The 20,734-nt window shown below is 47.3% G+C and overlaps 1 protein-coding gene across 8 annotated transcripts in view; it reads right to left on the bottom strand.

Annotated features, from left to right (window-relative positions):
* The window catches only part of NUAK1 (NUAK family kinase 1), a 148,783-nt gene that overhangs the window by 82,241 nt on the left and 45,808 nt on the right, over window positions 1-20,734 (bottom strand). For 6 of the 8 annotated variants that reach the window (XM_013988236.3, XM_084955476.1, XM_084955479.1 and 3 more), the window contains one exon: window positions 6,053-6,299. The gene's annotated coding sequence lies outside the window, so the exon portion shown is untranslated. Of the gene's footprint in view, window positions 1-3,261; window positions 3,391-6,052; window positions 6,300-20,734 lie in introns of all 8 variants that reach the window. The other 2 variants (XM_084955475.1, XM_021091583.2) reach the window with 1 other exon arrangement.

Raw genomic sequence — 20,734 nt, 5'->3', positions numbered from 1 at the left:
AACCCTAGGTCAGGGAAAGATAGCCTTGGGATCTAGACATCCTACATAATTGCCTATATTTACCTGTCCTGTTTTTATTTGTATCTCTAACCATGGGATACAGGTCCCTCAGCCCTGTCCTGCCAGGACCCAGGGCAGCTCAGTGTCAGGCCCTGGGTCCATTATGTTTCCTGTCACCAGGGACTTAGGCTCTAAAAGCAGGCACGAGAGGGAGGGCATTCCGGGCGTGTCACCAGCCTGCCTGTGACGGCAGACGCCCTTGGCCCACCTGCCCTAGAGCAATTGCCCAAGCATTAGATGGCCCACAGCCTGGCATCTGGGCCCAACAGGAGCCAGGCTGCCTGGGCTGCCAGCTGCTGAGGGATGTGGTAGCTGCCTTCCCAGCAGATGAGACATGTGCCCCAAATTCCCCTCCAGGGTCTGCTGCTCCAGCTCCCTCTGCATCCTCATCCTTTCAAACCCTTAATCTACTATGTGGGGAAAAAAGTCTGAAAGAGAATGGAGATGTGTATAAGTATGACTAAATCACTTTGCTGCACAGCAGAAACTATCACAACCTTGTAAATCAACTAGACTTCAATAAAAGTTACGATTTAAAAAAAAAAATTTTTTTTTGACTTTATTCCTTTTCTAGGGCTGTTCCCGTGGCATAAGGAAGTTCCCAGGCTAGGGGTCTAATTGGAGCTACAGCTGCCAGCCTGCACCACAGCCACAGCAACAGGGGATCCGAGCTGCGTCTGCAACCTATACCACAGCTCATGGCAATGCGGATCCTTAACCCATTGAGAAAGGCCAGGGATCAAACCCAAGACCTCATGGTTCCTAGTCGGATTCGTTAACCACTGCGCCACGACGGGAACTCCCCCTAACAATTTTTTTTAAAAAAACTTTAACAGGCACATTTCCAGTCTCCCTTTCCCTTCATGATGCTCTGCATCCACCTGTTTCATTCATTCGTGCAACCAATGTTCCTTGAGCATCTAAAAGATGCCAGTCCTTATGCCAGGACTGGGCATCAAGAGTAAGATAACAGAGGGAGCTCCCATTGTGGCTCAGGGGTAATGAACCTAACTAGTATCCATGAGGATGTGGGTTCAATCCCTGGCCTCACTCAGCGGGTTAAGGATCCAGTGTTGCTGTGAGCTTTGGTGTAGGTCCCGGATGCTGTTCGGATCCTGTGTTGCTGTGGCCGTGGCATAGGCTGGCAGCTGCAACTCTGATTTGACCCCTAGCCTGGGAATGTCCATACACTACAGGTGCAGCCCTAAAAAGAAAAAAGGAAAAAAAAAAAAAAAAAAAGAGTAAGCAGAATCCTCTGACCTCAGGAGGCTTCTAACACCTCCCATCAGCATCTTGCTTTACTGACTTCACGCCTTCACGCCTTCACTCAGTCTGGTCTCTTTTCATCCCCATAATGATATTTTACTTGGGATTAGAGGTTTTGATTTTCCCCACATTTCACTTGATGTGCTAAGAGACGGAGTACCTTATCTAAGTCCTCGCAGCTCACAAATGGGGAGCCAGGACTCAAACTCAAGGCATTTTAGCTCCGCCACAGGGAGTATCCAAGCAACATCACATCTTGCAAACAGCAGTTCTATAGAAGTCACAGAAAGTCAGCTCACTGAAAGATAAAGGCCATCTGATTGTATGCCTAATGGCTCCAAAGAGAATTGCTGGTTATGTTTGGGGAAGAGAGAGACTGACTCCCTCCCCAGTAAGACAGAAGGGGGCACCTGGCCAGGAATTGGGATGAACTGGGAGACTCCCCAGCTCTATCTTTTCTCAGACCCTCCAATGCAAGCACCCTACTCAGGAGTCCTGAAACCTCGGCCCTCAGAGCCCCAAGTGCCCGAATTAACAGGATGTGGACAAAGACAGAAACACAAGCACAGGTGCGAACCACACCTCTTTTCCTCCCAAAGGCGCCATTTCTGGCATCCCTACCTTTGAACCTGGTGTTTTCTGGGGGAAAATTCCAGGTGCTTTTCATGAGAAGAAACATTTTCCCACAGCACCACCAAGTGGCTAAGTCCCTGCCCACTGAAATCTCTATGAAACAGGCAGAAGAAATCCAGTTCACTTCAGGGTGAACCAAGACACAAAATATCTAAAGACCAGGACTGAGAAAAAAGGAAAAAAGAAAAAAAAATGGCAAAAATGGAAGTGGAGTGGAGAAATTCAGGGGCAATCCAGTAGGCGTGGATGCCTTCAGGACCAGGAGAGGGCAGGCAGTCAAAGCTCTTTATCAAGAGACGATTTGGCAGAAATTCATAGGCTACTAAGGCTGTGAGTAGCCAACTCTTCCCTTTTTGCATATGGGGAAACTGAAGCCCAGAGGTCCAGGGAAGGTCATGCTCTTACACTGGGATACAAGAGTGACCATGTCCTCTGTGCAAAACGTATTCTCTGTATGATCTCATTTAATCCCTACAAGTCTAAGACAGAGGCGGAGTTTCCATCGTGGCTCAGTGGTTAATGAATCCAACTAGGAACCATGAGGTTGCAGGTTCGATCCCTAGCCTTGCTCAGTGGGTTAAGGATCTAGCGTTGCCGTGAGCTGTGGTGTAGGTCACAGATGCGGCTCGGATCTGGCATTGCTGTGGCTCTGGTGTAGGCCGGCGGCTACAGCTGTGATTAGACCCCTAGCCTGGGAACCTCCATATGCTGCTGCAGTGGCCCAAGAAATGGCAAAAAAAAACAAAACAAAAAAAAAAGTCTAAGACAGAGGCACGGGTGTTCCCCAGTTTTACAAACAAAGACAGAGCAGGGGCCCACACACTGTGGCCCACCACCTATTTTTGTGCCTTTTAAGACTGATTTGCACATGATTTAGTGGTTGGGAAAATCAAATAAGAGCCCTGTTTTACGATACCTGCAAGCTGGTATGAACTTCAGATTTCAGAGTTCCTGTTGTGGTTCAATAAAGTGTCCGTGAGAATGCAGGTTTGCTCAGTGGGTCAAGGTTCCAGCATTGTCACAAGCATGGGTTGCAGAGGCGGCTCCGATCCAGTGTTGCTGTGGCTGTGGCAGCTGCAGCTCTGATTCCACCCCTAACCTGGAAACTTCCATATGTCACAGGTGCAGCCATAAAAAGGAAAAAAAAAAAATTCAGATTTCAATGCCATAAATAAGGATTTCTTGGAACTCAGCCATGCCTGTTTATTTATGCACCTCTATGGCCATGTTTGAGTTATAAAAACAGAACCGAGTTGTTGCAACAGAGACCATATACTTGTCAAAGCTTAAAATATTTACTACTTGGCAGGAAAAATGATCAGCTCCTAGGACAGAGATTCGAAGAACTTGAGGAGCTCAGGGAGGAGTGAAGTGATGGAAAGAGACTAGACAATGGAGTTAGAGGACCAGGGCTGCCACTAATCATGTGACCTGTAAAATGGGAGATAGCAACACGTCACCACAGGGATGTTGTCCAAAAAAAAAAAAAAAAAAAAAAAAAAAAAGTGTGGGGCATGTTTGTGAAAACCACTTATAAGATACTTTCTGTGTGGTTCCTTGCAGGGTCTCAATGTACTTTCATAAGGAAAAGGAATGCACGGTGCCCTCAGCTTCCAGATTAGAGTATGATGAGCCAGAAAAAAGATGGGACAAAGAGCCCCGGCCTGGCTTCAGCTTGGCCTCCTGATCTTTCAAAAGATCCAGCATTGGCACTTCAGCAGCTCACGTTGCTACTGTGGCCCTGGCCTGGGAGCTTCCACATGCCGAGGGCACGGGCAGAAAAAAAAAAAAACAAAAAAACAGAACCTCTGGCTGACTGGATGCTCTCCACCTTCATTATGCTGGCAGCATTTAGGGACATGAATGTGTCCTTGGGGTATTTTCACCTAGCAGTCAGTCCTCTTCCACTCACACTTGCTTTTCAGCCGCAGCCTTCTCCCCTTTCTGGCAGGCTTTCCCTTCAGGAGAAGAACCAGCCCTCCTATCAGATGTAGCAGATGATGAGTGGACTCCGGCCCGAGGGCCTAGATCCCCACACAGACAGAGTGGACCACAGCCGGTCCTCAAGGCTATTCATGAAAAGAGGCAAGGTCCTGCTGTGACGCAGGAGCTAGCAAGCAGCCTGCTCAATCCACACTCGCCCACAGCAAGACGGAGTAATTACCCAGAGTTTGGGTCCCCAAAACCTAAAATGTCCCAGCAGCTCTTACCAATTTGCTTGGGTCCTGGGCCTAGCTGCTGGCTCAGAGCTCCGTTTGTCAGTGTGGGGCTAAGCGGCCAGCTCCATCCACCTCCAAGAAGCCCAGCCAGAGTCAAAGGGAATAAAGCACAGAGATGTCCAATGCAGAAGAGGCCATGTATGTGAAGAATGAAAGGTCTGGATCTGAGTCAAATCCTAGCTCTCTCCATTGCTAGCTGTGTGACCTTGGGCAAGTTGCTTAACCTCTCTGTGCCTCTGTTGCTGCATGCACAAAATCAGAACAATACCTAACAAATATAATTTGGGAAGGATGCCTTGCATCTAGCACATAATAAGGGCTCGATTAAAGGGAGGTATTTTTCTTTTACTGTTGGGGCAGCAATTTCTCCCCATGCATCTTGGTAGCCCCCTGTCCCTCAGATCAGAACTACGACAAACTACCTGCTAAATGTGATGAAAAAACTAATAAGCAAAAGAGCAGGGTGCTTCTTTGGTCCAGGAATTGTGCTATTACATTATTGTGTCCAGTTTTCACCAGAGCAATGTGAGGCCCGAGAGTCCACATCACCCATGGAATTTGGAATTCAAGCCAAAGGTTTAAATTTTGGTTTCTGTTTGGGCCTCTGTTTCCTCATCAATAAAACAGGTATACTCAATCAAACCTATCTTACCATGTTGTACAGGGCATCCAATGAGGGGAAGAAATGTGAGGATATCACTTTTGTGGCTATGAAATGTCACGGTTCACTCTCCAAGGAATGTACCTAACAGGGCACTTTAGCCAAAAGGATGATACTCTAATTATAGAATTTCAAGCATGGCCAGATGAGCTTAAGAAGTGCCAGTGCAGGCAAAAGGAGAATTTCCATTATTTTTGCAAACACGTCCCATGTGGCAACGTTGTCCAAGGATATGCTTGTCCTCCAAGTGTGTTTTCCTAGATTGGTAGAGTTCAACCTTGACTATGGCTCTAGCCTCTTGAATGAAACCTGTAGACAGCAGAGTTGCAGAGACAGTGGACCCTGCAAACTCCATCTGCATTACTTAGAGGTATCCGGCACAGTCCTGGTTTATAGGCATTCAGTCAGAGCTATGGGGGTCTAATAAGGTGAGCCGGACTTTTTTCACTGCACTGGCTCTGAAACCCATCAGAGGATGCCTTTCAGATTACACACACACAGAGGAGGACTTGACATCAAAAGATCTTCCAGGAGTTCCCGTCGTCGCTCAGTGGTTAACAAATGTGACTGGGAACCATGAGGTTGCGGGTTTGATCCCTGGCCTTGCTCAGTGGGTTAAGGAACGGGTGTTGCCGTGAACTGTGGTGCAGATTGCAGCTCGGATCCCGAGTTGCTGTGGCCCTGGCGTAGGCTGGTGGCTATAGCTCCCATTCGACCCCTAGCCTGGGAACCTCCATATGCCACAGGAGCGGCCCTAGAAAAGGCAAAAAAAGACACACACACACAAAAAAAAGATCTTCCAATATAATGTTATTTAAACTAGACTAAACCTTTCCCTGGATGCATACACATATATTCTTTCGGGATAAAAGGCCTTAGAGTCTTGGGATAAAAGGCCTTACCGGAATTCCCGTTGTGGCGCAGTGGTTAACGAATCCGACTGGGAACCATGAGGTGGTGGGTTCGGTCCCTGCCCTTGCTCAGTGGGTTAATGATCCGGCGTTGCCGTGAGCTGTGGTATAGGTCGAAGACGCAGCTCGGATCCTGCGTTGCTGTGGCTCTGGCGTAGGCCGGCGGCTACATCTCCGATTAGACCCCTAGCCTGAGAACCTCCATATGCCGCAGGAGCGGCCCAAGAAATAGCAAAAAGACAAAAAAAAAAAAAGGCCTTACCATCTTAATGTCCAGGAAGGTACCTGTAGGAATCACTCACCTGTAGAAATGAATGTTCCCTCTCTCTCCTTAGCAATTGTCTCAGCCATCACTGTGGATTGAGTCCAGCACAAGAGTTCTCATCAGGGAGTTCCCATTGTGGCTCAGTAGGTGAAGGACCTAAAAGATTGTCTCTCTGAGAATGCAGGTTTGATTCCTGGTCTCACTCAGTGGGTTAAGCATCCAGCATTGCTGCATTAGTGTAGATTGCCGGCACGGCTCAGATCCAATGTTATTATGGCCATGGCCTAGGGGGAAAAAAAAGAGTTCTCATCAGAGCGTGATCCAGAGCTTTTGGTGGAAAACTTCCAAGGGTTACTTAGGACAACGTGGGAGGGGCATGCAGAGGTGCACAGCACAGTGGCTGCAGTGTTAACAAATGCCCTGTAGCAACGAAAGCTCATGGTTCCTGGGCTTCTTTTCTGCGATTGGTTTCAGTGGTGTGTTGCAGTTTACAGTCTTCCTCTGATTGGCTATATGCAAATAAGCAAACCCTCATGTGTTGATGGTATGCTGATCAACACATCTCTCTGTCGTTCATGCATGTGTAAATTAATCTACCACAATATGCCAATGATGAAAAGATGAGGGAGGAAGGCAGCCCCCATGAGCTAATATTAGTTCCAGAACTGGACTTCAAGATAAAAACCATGCATTCATATACTCTATACACCCCATAGTAGGTGTTCAATAAATATTTTCTTTCCTGGTTTGATTTGATTTACTAGCCCCATCAGCTCCCCCAACCATGTGGCTGGTTCCCTTCCTTTGTACTTCCATACCATCATTGCACTTTCCACTTTTTGGAATTATCTGTTTATCTCTTTGTTCTCCCCGCTAGACCGGGCAGGGTCGGGGTGTCTTTTTCATTGTGTGTCACTAATGCTATTACTGTGCTTGATATAATTGGTGCTAAGGAAATACTGAACTAAGCTGAGCTAAAGCCCAGGTGTGTAACTGAAGGGATGAGACTGATTTTAAAAAATACATTAAAACACATAAATCCAGAATGTCCTTGCTCTTTAAGGCTGAATAATTTTCATCCTATGTATACATCACAGTTTGTTTATCTATTCCGTCACCAATAGACACTTGGTTGCCTCCACCTTTTGACTACTTTGAGTAATGCTACTAAGATTGGAGCTGGAGCTGCTGGCCTGTGCCACAGCTACAGCAACACTGAATCCAAGTGTGTCTGTGACCTACACCACACCTCATAGCAATGCCGGATCCCCCACCCACTGAGCAACACCAGGGATCGAACCCACATCTTCATGGATACTAGTCAGATTCGTTTCTGCTGCACCACAGCAGGAACTCCTATTTTCTGTGTTTTTAATAATAATAGCCATCCTGATGGTTGTGAGGTGCTATCTCATTGTGGTTTTGACTTTCGGTTTCCTAATGATTAGCCATGTTGAGCATCTTCTCATGTGCTGATTGCTCATTCCGATGTCTTCTTTGGAAAAAGGTCTACTCAGGTCCTTTGGTTTTCTTTTTTGTGACCAGATGCTGCCTTCCTGTTCTGTGCCAGGCTCTCTAGCAACATCCACAGAGACATCACTGAACTGCGTTTAGCTTCTCTACAAGCAAACGAGGGGTTATGGTTCCCATTTTACAGGTGAGGAAGCTGAGGCTCCTTTCATGACTTGCATCCTAAGAAGGGGCAGAGAGGGATTTGAGGCAGGCCTGGCTGAGCCTCACTGCATGTCAGGCAGGGGAGACCCGCAGGAAAGCAGCCTAAAGGGGGAGACCCAGTGGACCCTGGGCCGGAGGAGCTGGTCTTGGTGTCTCACGTGTTCCTTCCCGCCTTTTGTAGCACTTTCCTCCTCCTTTTCCTCCTTCCCTTCCCCTCTTTTCCAGTCTCAGCCATCTCCTCCCTTCCTGCCAAGATCTGATGAACTCTCAGCACCTCGGTAGGAATAGCTCTTTCCCCCTGAGAATTGTCATTTTCATAGGCCTGAACTAGAAAATAAGTGCCCCCCAAAGGCCCTCTGGAGGCCCCGACTGGGAAAGCTGGGCTGGAGGCCCTGAGCGGGTCTCACCTGGGATGAGACCATTGAAGAGCAGGCAATCCAACCCAGCTCTACCCCCATGACCCGGTGACTGGGGTTTTTTGTTTGTTTGTTTGTTTGTTGTTGTTTTTTTTAACAGCTGCACCTTCGGCATATGAAAGTTCCAGGGCTAGGGGTTGAATTGGAGCTGCAGCCACAGGCCTACACCACAGCCACAGTGACACTGGATCCAAGCCACATCTGTGATCCACACTGCAGCCTGCAGCAACAATGGATCCTTAACTCGCTGAGCAAGGCCAGAGATCAAACCTGTATCCTCATGGACACCATGTCAGGTTCTTAACCTGCTGAGCCACAATGGGAGCCTGGCTTTTTTTTTTTTTTTGCATGAGGAAGTGTCACCCAACTATTCATTAGTCCTTTTTTTCTGGGATTGGGGAAGGTGCACCCATGGCCTATGAAAATTCCAGGGCCAGGGACTGAACCTGCACCACAGCAGTGACAATCTCAGATCCTTAACCCACTGAGCCACCAGGGAACTCCTTGCTCATTCTGAATTAAATGGGGTGTTGGCATAGCAAAAAACTAACTGAGCACCTACTACGTGTCAGGCACTTCTCTAAACACTTTACACATATTCACTCATCTCATCTTCCCAACCACCACTGGTCCCACTGAGAGGGGCAGAAACTGAGCCTCAAAGAGGTAAGACAACCAGCTCAAACCCCCACCACTGTTAAGTGGTCCAGCCAGCACACCAACCCAAGTGGTCTAGTTTCAAAGGCTGAACTTAGCTGCTACTTCATACCACCTATAATTTTCTCCTAGAAGAATTTAGAGACAGATACACGTGATAGGTGGGTAGGTAGATAGATGGATATACAGATAGACAGACAGACAGACAGTTGGGGGAGGGGAAGGGAGACAGTAGGACTTTTTCCTACTTGTGTACTTTTTCTTACTTGTGAAGAAACTTAGATTTTCTTACTTTTTGTCCACCATCAAAATCAGCCTCTCGCCCGCTCCTCACTCACTCCTCTCTAGGGCAGGAGGTTTCTGTTGCCCATTTGGTGCACCTTCCACCCAGCACCAATCCATTCCATTCTTTCTCTGGCCCAGGGAGGCCGACTCCCCTTGACCTCTGACTCTCAGCTGGGTGCAGCCAGTAGGAGTCACCAGCAAGGATCAGAGGGTGAGAAGTGCCCTACTGCTGGCAGCTCCTGCACCCTTCTGTGGCAGGGATCCTGCCCTGTAGCCCCCTCAATGGTCACAGCTTCTCCAAATCGAACGCCTCTGCCTTCCTGGCATCACAGGGGAGGTAAGACCTGCTGGCCGTGGCTAGCCTTAGCGCGCCCCACCTCTGCACGTCTGTTCCCTGACTCTGCCCACACACCTGTAATGCTCCCTTCTTCCTTCTCTTCAAAGATACTCGTCCCTGTTCTTCAGACTCTCTCAAGAGGTTCAAGTCTCAGATGGGAGAAAGGGCCGTTTTTGTTGGGCCCTACACACACATGCACACACTCACACACATATATCCACATCACACACCCGCATATATACTCACAGAAACATAGATGTCTACGTACACACATGTATGCACACATGCTCACATGTACACATACATGCACACACACATATATGTACATATGTGTGCACGCACATACACACTCACACTCCAAATACTGGGAGGACACAAGCCAAAAGGTTCACAGAGGTTTTCTATAGGCAAAAGGATTAAAGATGTTTGGTTTGGGTTTTTCTTTGTGTATTTCTAGATTTTCTATGATATTCAGGACAAATTGTTTTAATGTTCTTTCTTTTTTCAAAGAAATGCTGATCCATTGGTGAGATGGCAGAGCCTATGGGGTAAGAGTATAGATATGTTCAGGGGTCAGGGCTTCTTCTGGTTTCCCCTGAAATCACAAGAAAGAGGGGGGCTTCCCCCACCTTTGCAAAGACCTCTCCTCAAACCCTGCCATGGCCATCACAGAGCTCTGAGCCCACCTCTGCCTTCCCACCAAAGCTACCTTGAGGCCTTGAGCAGAGGAAAGGCCCGTGAGAGCCCTCCCATGCCCCCAAATGGCCAGAAGTGTCAGCCAGCCCTCTGCCTGGGCCCTTGTCCCCCACTAGCCCCTGTGCTCAGGTGTGGAGCCTCTCCCCCCAAAATTCCCCGTTCCCCATCTGTGAGAGGAGTTAAGGGTGGACCCAATTCTGAGGACAGCCTGGACTTCCCAGGCAGCCTAGGAGTCTGGTCAAGATCACAGGGCAAGGAGGAGTTACTGCTATGGCTCAGCAGGTTAAGAACTTGATTAGTGTCCATGAGGATACAGGTTCATTCCCTGGCCTCACTTAGTGGGTTAAGGATCCTGTGTTGCCATGAAATGCGGTGTAGGTCGCAGCTGCCACTGGGATCTAGTGTTGTCATGGCTGTGGCCTAGGTCTGCAGCTACAGCTCCAACTTGACCCCTAGCCCAGGAACTCCCATATGCTGCAGGTGCGGTCCTTAAAAAACTGGAAAAAAAAAAAAAAAATCACTGGGCAAGAAGGGCACATGCCCCTCACCAGGCACGGGCTGGGTCTGTGAGTCCACCAGCCCTCACCAGAGTCTTGCAGTGAGAAAAAGGAATTTCCCACGGCCCATCCTCACTCCGTATTCTCTCACCCACCCTCACAGTTCGCTCTCAGGACCTGCTCAGAGATCAGAGACACTCTGTGGCAACAATAGCAGGTCAGATGGAAGTGTGGGGGCAGCTCCCAGGAGTATTTGCATTTGAAATGGAGGAATCTAAGAAAGGCAGAGGGCCTTGAATGGAGGAGTTTCAGGCAGTGGTTGGGCAGTGGGTTGAGAAAGAAGTCGGGGGATGGGGGGATTGGTGCCACCCTGCCCTCTCACCAGACCATCAACAACTTTCTACCAAATTTCAAAGTAGGGTCAAGCAGGGCCTGCCGGGTCACTGCCCGTGGCTGCTTCTGAGAAGCTAATCTAACAACGATCTAGCCACGTCACTGGGAGGAACCAGCTATTGAGATGGGAAATTGGGTCCAAGCAAGGAGTCCACCCTCCACCCCACTCCCCGGCTCTGCTGAGCCATCCAGGAAGCTCCAGTCAACAGCCTCTAGGGGTGGTAAACAGCCCCAGGCCTAGAAGTTTAAAATCCTGTGGTTTGCACCCAGCTGTCTCCTAATTTGCTGGGTGACATTAGGCGAGATAAACCTCTCTGAGCCTTTTGTCATGACTGGCCAATTGAAGAGGGTGGATTAAATGGCTCTAAGGTCCCCTCTGGCTCCAGTGTGCTATGATCTCCCTCCCTGCTCTCTCAGCCCCTCCCCTTCACACACCCCTGGCCCAAAGAATGTTTATCAAGACAAAGGCAAAGGGTTTGGCTCAACTCAGTCCAGAGACTTCTGGGAACCGCAATAAGCCTACAGCTCACATCTGATCAACTGTGGCCAGCTGTCTTAGGGGCTGAAAGAGCCCCTTTTCCCAGGTCACACAAAAGTCCAGGCCTAGATAAAGGGTCTGCCCCAGGCTCGGCTAGTTGAGTTGCTCAGTCCACATCCAGGATTAACCAAGGCTCCTCACTGGCTCTCTGATTTCAAAACAAAACTTTTGAAAGAGAACTGCATTCAGTGGAAAATCCCCCAGAAACAAGCCTCCTGGGAGCATTATGGGAACACCATCTGTTGAGCACTAGTTCGCACAACCTGTGACATTAAAAGGCTTTTTAATGTCAATACCAATCACAATCATTTCACCTTGTGTATTTAGACAGCGCTACTGACCTTTCAAAGCCCTTCATCTGGGCTCAATTTGGCCTCCTGCAAATTTCTGAAGTAGGCAGAGCAAGGGACTTGCAAATAACTCAGTCTCTGTGTTAGAGATGGAGAAATTGAAGCCCAGAAAAATAACAGAGCTGAGAGGAGAGACACTCAGAGCTGGAACAAAGCCCCTAAGCAAAGCTCAGTGAGTTTTCCTGCACCAGTGCGATCCAAATGCCATCTGCAGGTGACGGCCCAGCCGGCAGCATCAGAACCATCTGGGCCCACCACAAAGACATTAGAGGTCTTGCATGTGACCCCCAAACGAGCCTTTTTTTTTTTTTTTTTTTTTTTTAGTTTCCCACGTGATGCACAGATTTGGCCCACCATGCAGGGTTCATGAAATCTGGGGATCCTAGAAACTCTAGACATCATCTGAGCTCACTGAGTGCAGACACCTGCTCAATGCAAACCACCCCCTGCACCTCAACAAGTGCTTAGGACACTGGTTCTGCAACAGAAGGAGAGGCCCGAAGAGCACAGCTTGCATGGAGAGGCATTTTCCTTCTTTCTCACATCACACTAAACAATAGAGGGCCTATCGATCAGCTCCCTGGGGTCAGGAACATGGGCTACTTCTCTGCTTTGGGTTCTTTAGGGCGTGTTGCAGTTTGCACACAGCCTCACCCCCACCCCCAGGAAATGGATTCAGGAATGGAGGTTAGCATGCAGCATGGACACCTGTGGAGAAGGGTACAGGCTGGATGGAGCACGGGAGGAGGTGGGCTGTGAGGCAACCCCTGGCAGTGCTCTGTAGCTACAATGGCTTTTCAGGGTTGTCCAAGATGAGGTAATGACGCTGAACCTTTAGACACACACACACATAGACTGGTCATTGGATACTGTCTGCCACCTGGAGAAGGCAGGTGACCTTGGAGCAGAAGACAGTCTTGAGCTGAGGGCAAGTCTCAGCACAGGCCGATGGCCGAGGGCTGGTAACTGGGGGGACACAGGTCTCGGTCCTGAAAGGTAATCCCAGCACAGAAGCCACGATGAGGTGGTTATGGTCCCTCCCATAATTCATATAGGAAAGTCCTAACCCCCAGGGCCTTGGAATGGGACTTTATTTGGAAAAATAGGATCATTACGTTATAGGTTTCATGTCCCCTTCAAGGAGATTAAACCCAAAAGCCTCTGGCCATGTCTCATCGTAATGCCCCTTCCCCCGCCTTGACCAGCCTGGGCTGCTCACTCCCTACTAGGGAAGGAATGTCACCCCTTCCTCACTCACCTATATAAAACCTGTTCCCCATGCAAATAAGGTAGCCAGCATGTGGACATAAAAACACTGTAAAGTGAGGCAGGTCCTCTTTTTACCCCGGTGTGGGCATTTCCTCTCTCTCTCTTTCTCTCTGAAAATATACTTTCGCTTTAATAAATTTGTAAAAATGCCCGCTGTTTCAAAGCTTTGCTACAGCGGGGTGGGGACTGAGGAAACTGCAATTCTATCATTCTGGAATAAATGCTAACCATTGCAGATGTAAGTCCTTAAGTTTAGATGAGCTCATCCTGGAGCAGGATGGACCCCCCCATCCAATATGACCAGTGTCCTTATAAAAAGGGGAATTTTGGACACAGAAATGCACACAGGGAGAATGCCACAAAGGCGGAGATTGGGGTGATGCTTCCACAAGCCAAGGAATGCCAAGGATGGCCAGCAAACCCTCAGAAGCCAGGCTAGAGCACCAACAGATCCTCTCTCACATCCCTCAGGAGAAACAAACCCTGCCGACACCTTGGTTTTGGACTTCTAGCCTCCGGAAGAGCAAGACAATAAATTTCTCTTTCCTAAGCCATTAAGTGTGTCATACTTAGTTAAGGCAGTTCCAGAAAAACTAACGTGGAGATGTTGCCTTCACCTACATGGTCCAAAATGGTCTACCACCATGTCTGCCTTCCAGCCAATGGAAAGGAGAAAGAGGAAGAGGGAAGCAGGCAAACCTCCTCCCTCACTTCCAGTCATATCCCATTGGTCAGAACTTGATCACATGGTCAAAGTCGCTGCAAGGAATGCTGGGAAATAAAGTTTTTATTCTGGACAAGTGGACAAGCATGGGCCCTGGGAAAAACTCGGCTTCTAAGGAAGAATGAGGCCACAAATAAAGGGATGTCGATCCCTTCAAGGAGCTCAGGACCACTTAGGCAGCCAGATGTAAAAACAAATATTTCCCTTAGCGCACCTTGCCAAGAGAGGTAGTGTGCTGTGGGGAGGTTAGGAGGAAGTGAGGAATTTCTGCTCTGGCAGGAATTCTGGTAGAATTGCTGGGGCCTGTGATAGTCACAGCAGTGGCTAAGTGACTCTGGACTCCAATCACTCTGGCAGAAGCAGTTCTATTTCAGCAGCCCCAGCCTGGGCTGAGGAGGCACCTCCTTTAACTGACTCAGATCTCACTGCCACAAACTCACTGCAGTGGCTCCTGCCAGGGGTGCAGGCAACTCTGAGTACCCAGGTGCTTCCCTTTTGTCCTCTCTCCCACCTCTTCCTTCTCATTTTTGTTTCTCCAGCCCTTTCAAGATCTTTATAACAATACCCTGTATTAAATTCCCTCTGCTAGAAATGCCCAGCATGTTTTGTTTTGTTTTGCTTTAAATTTCCTTACCGAACCTCTTCAAACTCAACATACACGTTAAGATTTTTTTCACCCCTATCTTTTGAGGGAAAAATGAAAATATATTTGGCTATTTCCTTTTGCCTCCAGTGAGTCAAAGATCTGTGTGCATGTTGCTCAGAAAAATACATTTTGCATTATTAGAACATATGGAAGATATAATTCTTGGAATATCCTTATATGTAGTAGTCATTCAATCATTGGGTCATTCTGGTTGTTTAATATTCATTTTGAAAAGCTAAGAGGGATCCATTAGATCTACCTTGATTGAAGTTTTGGGGTCATTATCTGATATTATCCCTCTAATGGTATTTTCCCCAGGAGAGTTTGGAAAAAGATCATCTCCCTTTGAAGCAGATAACCATTTGTGGACGAAACTCTAGATATGCCCCCACCTAGGCTGGGAGATCTATTCAGACAAGAAAAAAAGGAGTATGTGTCCCAAACGGGGGACTAAAGTATCATGGTAACAGCTGGATGTTGGCCAGGTTGATACTAAAGGGCAGGAGAACAATCTTTGAGTGGTTGCCGCATCTCCTAGTGTCCAGAAGCTTCTTCTTTGTTGCTTATTCTAAAAGATAAAAATGTTGAGGCCACTCACCATTCTTGAATTTGGTGAGTTTTTAATAATCTTGGTATGAGCTTCAGAAAGACTCACCCCAATCAGTTTCATCTGTTTTCACAAATAAATAGGCTCCCTCCTCAAAGGAATTCTTCTCTGGTCAGCTACTAAGACAAGAGTTTTCTCTGGGGTTTTGTTATTGCTTCAAACAAGTTGCCTCCACTGCCCCAAGCACAAGTGTTTTCATAGAGGGCTGGTTTGGTAGCTGAAACCATGAATATCCAGGTCTATTTGGATTGCTCTGTAGTCATGGAACAGATGTCTCATCTAAACCTCCGAGACTCTCCATCATACAAAGGCCTAGAAAAGGCACAGTTCTGTTAGGATAAGTCTTATATCATTGATTATCTTGTATGGAGGGGTGCAAAGGTGCAAGTTGGAACTTCAGTGCAGGATGGAGGGCAGGATTGCTTTTGTGAGTCTAATTGTCACTTGAGTTGGGGCTGGGCTTGAAGGAGGAGAAGATTGGAGAACCAACAGATGAAATACCAAGATGAGCTCAAAAAACACCTTAAACTGGGACCTAGGAATGACCCTTATAAAAACCATGGCATACCAGCCTCCACAAAAACTTGGGAAGAAAAAGTGATCCCCTGTCCTCATACATCTTTCAAATAATGTTGATTGAGTCACTCACTTCATTCCTTGACATTCAGAGAAGAATAAATGTCTTACCTTCAGTACTGCCTGGTAGTTATACTTGCCTACTCTTGAATCAGGTACACCTGAGTTTGAATCTTTTTTCTTTTTTTATGGTCACCTGCAGCATATGGAAGTTCCCTGGCTAGGGGTTGAATCGGAGCTACAGCTGCCAGCCTGCGCCACAGCCACAGCCACACAGAATCCAAGCTCCATCTGCCACAGCTCACGGCAATGCCAAATCCTTAACCCACTGAGGGAGGCCAGGGATCAAACCCACAACCTCATGGATACTAGTCAGGCTCATTACCACTGAGTCAAAATGGGAACTTCCCTGGGTTTGAATCTTGCCTCTTGTTCTTATTACCTATGTGTCTCAGGAAAATGGTTTAAACTCTCTGAGCCTCAGTTTCCTCCTATTTAAAAAAATGGGATGGGCTTAGCAGGTTAAGAATTGAACTAGTATCCATGAGGATGTGGGTTTGATCCCTGGCCTCCTTGCTCAGTGGGTTAAGGATCTGGCGTTGCTGCCAGCTGTGGTGTAGGTCGAAGATGCGGTTCAGATCCCACATGGCTGTGGCTGTGGCATAGGCCAGCAGCTGCAGCTTCAATTTAATCCCTAGCCCGGGAACTTCCATATGCTGCAGGTGTGGCCCTTAAAAAAAAAAAAGAAAAGAAAAAAGAAAAAAAATGTGGGTGATAATGCCTCACTCAAAGGGTTGGAGTGAGGACGAAATGAAATGGGTGCAAGTCACAATGAATGACTTACAGAGACACTCCGTTTAAAAATCTGATCAGGTCATGGCAGTAAGCACACTGCCTGGATTTAGGGGATTATTAAATGCTTATTGACTGCTTGGCCCATGGCCTGGGGCCCCTCTGCGAGAACACTGACCTAAGCTAAGCCAATTTGATTTTGTCTTTTTAAGATGTGTAAGTGGTACTCAGAAATTCTGACTCTTCTCTGTTGGTATTTGAACCAAGAGGACAGGTAAGAGCTGAGGCAGCTACTAGACATCCTAGGTCCAGAGAAGCTGAAAAAGCCTATGGGAGGAAGGAAAGAAGAAAAAAGAGAGGCAGAGCGAGGAGCAGAGATGAGAAGCCACTGGGGCAAGTGGAGGTTTAGGGATTAGGGAAAATCCAAAAAGGAGGGGAGAAGGAGAGGGCACATACTTGTTTTGTTTTGTTTTTTGTGGGGAGGGTTGTCTCTTTAGGGCTATACCCATGGCATATGGAATTTCCCAAGCTAGGAGTCAAATCGGAGCTGCAGCTGCTGGCCTATATCACAGCCCACAGCAACGCAGGAGCCAAGCCTCGTCACGTATCCTGGCTACCCTAACAACTGATATCATTTGTATCCTGTTTCTTTTTCTCATCTTTGCCCATGAGCATAGCTATTTTCCAGAGCATCATGTACAGTCCGTTTGCCCACAGGGATATGCAAGGATGGCAGAGTAGTGGCTCCAGGTGTGTTTTGCCCACAGGGATATGCAAGGATGGCAGAATAGTGGCTCCAGGTGTGTTTTGTTGGGAAGTTTGCTTAACCCACAAAATAGGACTTTTGTTGTTGTTTTTACCAGCCTGGTCCTTGAGTTGGCAAGTTCTGCATCATAACATCTGCCAGCTTTAGCTCTTCCTCGGGTCACTGATTCATCAGTTCAGGCCAGGGATCGAACCTGCATCCTCATGGATGCTAGTCTGATTCATTTAGTCTAAGCCGGGACGGGAACTCCAGCACATACTTGGTTTTCGTGAGACACCCCAGGATCCTCCCACTGACCCCTCCTTTTGCTTAGACTACTTCATGAGCCTGATCCACGACATCGCCCTTCAAGTCTCTCCTTAGCTGACTGGCTAATCTCCCATCCCTCTGGTTATAGGCATCCTAGTTCTTCCTCCTACAGGTGAAGACGTGACGTTTAGAGCACACATCTGGTCAGCAAGAAGCCCCATCACTCTGTCTCCCTGGGGAATGAACATGACTCTAGGAGGCAGGAGACCTTGGGTGGAGGGGTAGCTCTGTCCCTCAGCAGCCACGTGACCTAATCCAGCCACTCAATCACTGAGCGTCCTGCCTGCCTCTTCTGTAAACTGGAAATAACAATGTCTCCTCCCTTACCCTCCAGGGTTATGGGGGAAATACTCCATGTGAACGCACTTTGTAAACTGCAAAGCACTGCCAAATATTAGCCATTCATTCATTCATAGGTTTCTATATCTCTGCCCGTCTTAGGAGATTTTTAAGTTGAAGACCCCATGTCTATTTGAATGCCCCCACAGGCACCTGGAAATCTGCTGATCCTCAGAAAACATTAAATAACTCCAAGTTGAGAAATTGCAAACACATTTCTTTTTCTAAAGCAGAGGATACAGATTTCATAAGGAAAGTAAAAATGTTAAGAAATTACTCGATTTCTTAACTCGTGTTCCCAGTTGTTCTTTGGAAATGCCGTGGATGGCATTTGGGGTGATTAACAAAGAAATAATTTATGTGAATGTCTGCGTGTTGTTTCTTAAAGTAGCTATTAAAACACAACTGAATAGCATGTGTTTTTCCATTCTCTGGAAAGCAAGAAATATAGAGCTGTTTTTACTCAAATTTTTCCAAAACAAATCACCTTCTGTGATGGAAAATGTTGCCGGAGGGGGCAGACATTTTCAGAAAAATTCTGAGTGAATAAAACAGAGCACCAAGTGCAAGTTCTATTTAATGAGAACAAGAACTTTGGCTGGTAGACCTGACTCTGTTTGCACCCTGTGTCCCTCAGCTATCATCTACATGAGCACTGAAGTGGGACAGATCTGGGTTCAAATCCAGCTGTGACAGTTAGTTAGCAGAACAGCCTGGGTTATCTCGTCACTTCTGTAAGCCTCAGCTTCCTCTTCTGTAAAAGAGGGATGACATATTTTACTCACAGTCTTCTGGAAAGATTGAATGCGGTTGTGTATTTAAAGTACCACCATGTTGTTAAACTCTGACTATACTGTCATTTTTCTGCTTGCACTGGACATGCTTAATCCTATTGACCATATCACACTGCCTTATAGCATCTCCTAGGTCTAGAAACCACACTCTTCCTAGAATATTCTTACCCCCTCCAGTGAGATCTTAGGCCTCTCCTTCTAGCGTCTAACAGAATAGGGTTGGATATAGAAAGGTAAAGAGATTTTGTTTTCTCATCTTAATTGATTATTCTAAACAATATTTCCAAGTGTGAAAAAAAAGGTGGGAAGGGGACCTACCAGACGAGGGATATCAGTGCCGAGGGTGTGTGAGGAGGGTAAAGTGGGGAGAAGGAGGAGGTAGGGAAGTGGACTGAGAGAGAAGGGAAAAGAAAATTTCCATGTTATCATAATTTAAAATTTTCATGCATATAAAAAGATTCGAGGGAAAGAATATAAAACGTCAACAGCAATTCAAAATGGCAGGTACATGGATGTGCATTACGATCTTCTGTGTACCTTTCTGCATGTTTCACTATCAAAATTATTTCCAACTAACCACATTTTTCATTCAAACCATAATACATTTTTAGTGGCAAGAACCTCACCCGTATCCTGGCTACCCTAACAATTGATATCATTTGTATCCTGTTTCTTTTTCTCATCTTTGCCCATGAGCATAGCTATTTTCCAGAGCATCATGTACAGTCCGTTTGCCCACAGGGATATGCAAGGATGGCAGAGTAGTGGCTCCAGGTGTGTTTTGTGGGAAGTTTGCTTAACCCACAAAATAGGACTTTTGTTGTTGTTTTTACCAGCCTGGTCCTTGAGGTGGCAAGTTCTGCATCATAACATCTGCCAGCTTTAGCTCTTCCTCGGGTCACTGATTTATCAGTTCACTCTAGAAATTTATTGAATAACTCTCTCTACGTAGCCCTGTGCTGGGCCAGAGGAAAGTGAATGAGTCAGTCTGGGCAGTTGCCTTCAAATAACTCAGGGTCACATGTGAGAGACGGACAGGTAAGCAGCCCACGGAGGGTTATACATGGTGATGAGATGATGATGATGGAGAGAAGAGAGTGATGGGGAGGGGGGCACAGAGGAGACTGGGGGGAAGGGATGACTCCCCAGGAGAAGTGATAGCTGGGATGGGTATTAGAGGAAAAGATAAGAGTATGCTAACATTTAAAACTTGGGAGATTATTTTATGATTTTAAATCCAGGTATGTGAGCTTATCTTTTTTTTTTCTTTTTTTCTTTTTTTGTCTTTTTGCCTTTTCTAGGGTCACACCCGAGGCATATGGAGGTTCCCAGGCTAGGGGTTGTATCAGAGCTGTAGCCGCTGGCCTTCGCCAGAGCCAGAGCAACTCGGGATCCGAACCACTTCTGCGACCTACACCACAGCTCACGGCAACACCGGATCCTTAACCCACTGAGCAAGGCCAGGGATCGAACCCACAACCTCATGGTTCCTACTCAGATTCGTTAACCACTGAGCCATGATGGGAACTCCATGTGAGCTTATCTTTTAAAAATCAGAAGAGGGAGTTCCCGTCATCGCCCAGCAGTAATGAACCCAACTAGTATCCATGAGGACGCCGGTTCGATGCCTGGCCTTCCTCAGTGGGTTAAGGATCCGGTATTGCCATAAGCTGTGGTGTCCCCAGCAGCTGTAGCTCCAATTCATCCCCTAGCCTGGGAAATTCCATATGCTGGGGGTGCGGCCCTAAAAAGACAAAAAATAAAATAAAATAAAATAAAATAAAAATGAAAATAAAAAATAATCAGAAGACGTGGCAATGCCAGGGAAGAGTTCTACAAGATGAACGTCTGCTGGGCCTGAGTGGAGGACTGGGTGCTTGAGCAGGTGAAGGGATTTTGCAGCCAAACTTCATCAGATCCAACTGCTACCGCACAGGCCCAGGGGCTTTCACATTCCCCTCTGGTTTCTCTCAGCTCTCGGGCTGGGGTGCAGGGGGCGGGGAAGAGGAAGGGAGCATTGACTCCTGCAGGCAGAAGAGCCTGGATTCAGAGGG

The sequence above is a fragment of the Sus scrofa genome, chromosome 5 (genome assembly GCF_054392235.1).
Source record: "Sus scrofa isolate SSC_HxYL_T2T_F1_AM1 chromosome 5, Sscrofa_HxYL_maternal_Yorkshire_Landrace_v2.0, whole genome shotgun sequence".
NCBI lineage: Eukaryota > Metazoa > Chordata > Mammalia > Artiodactyla > Suidae > Sus > Sus scrofa.
The sequence above is the reverse complement of the archived record's forward strand: the minus strand, read 5'-3'. Positions and strand labels throughout refer to the sequence as shown.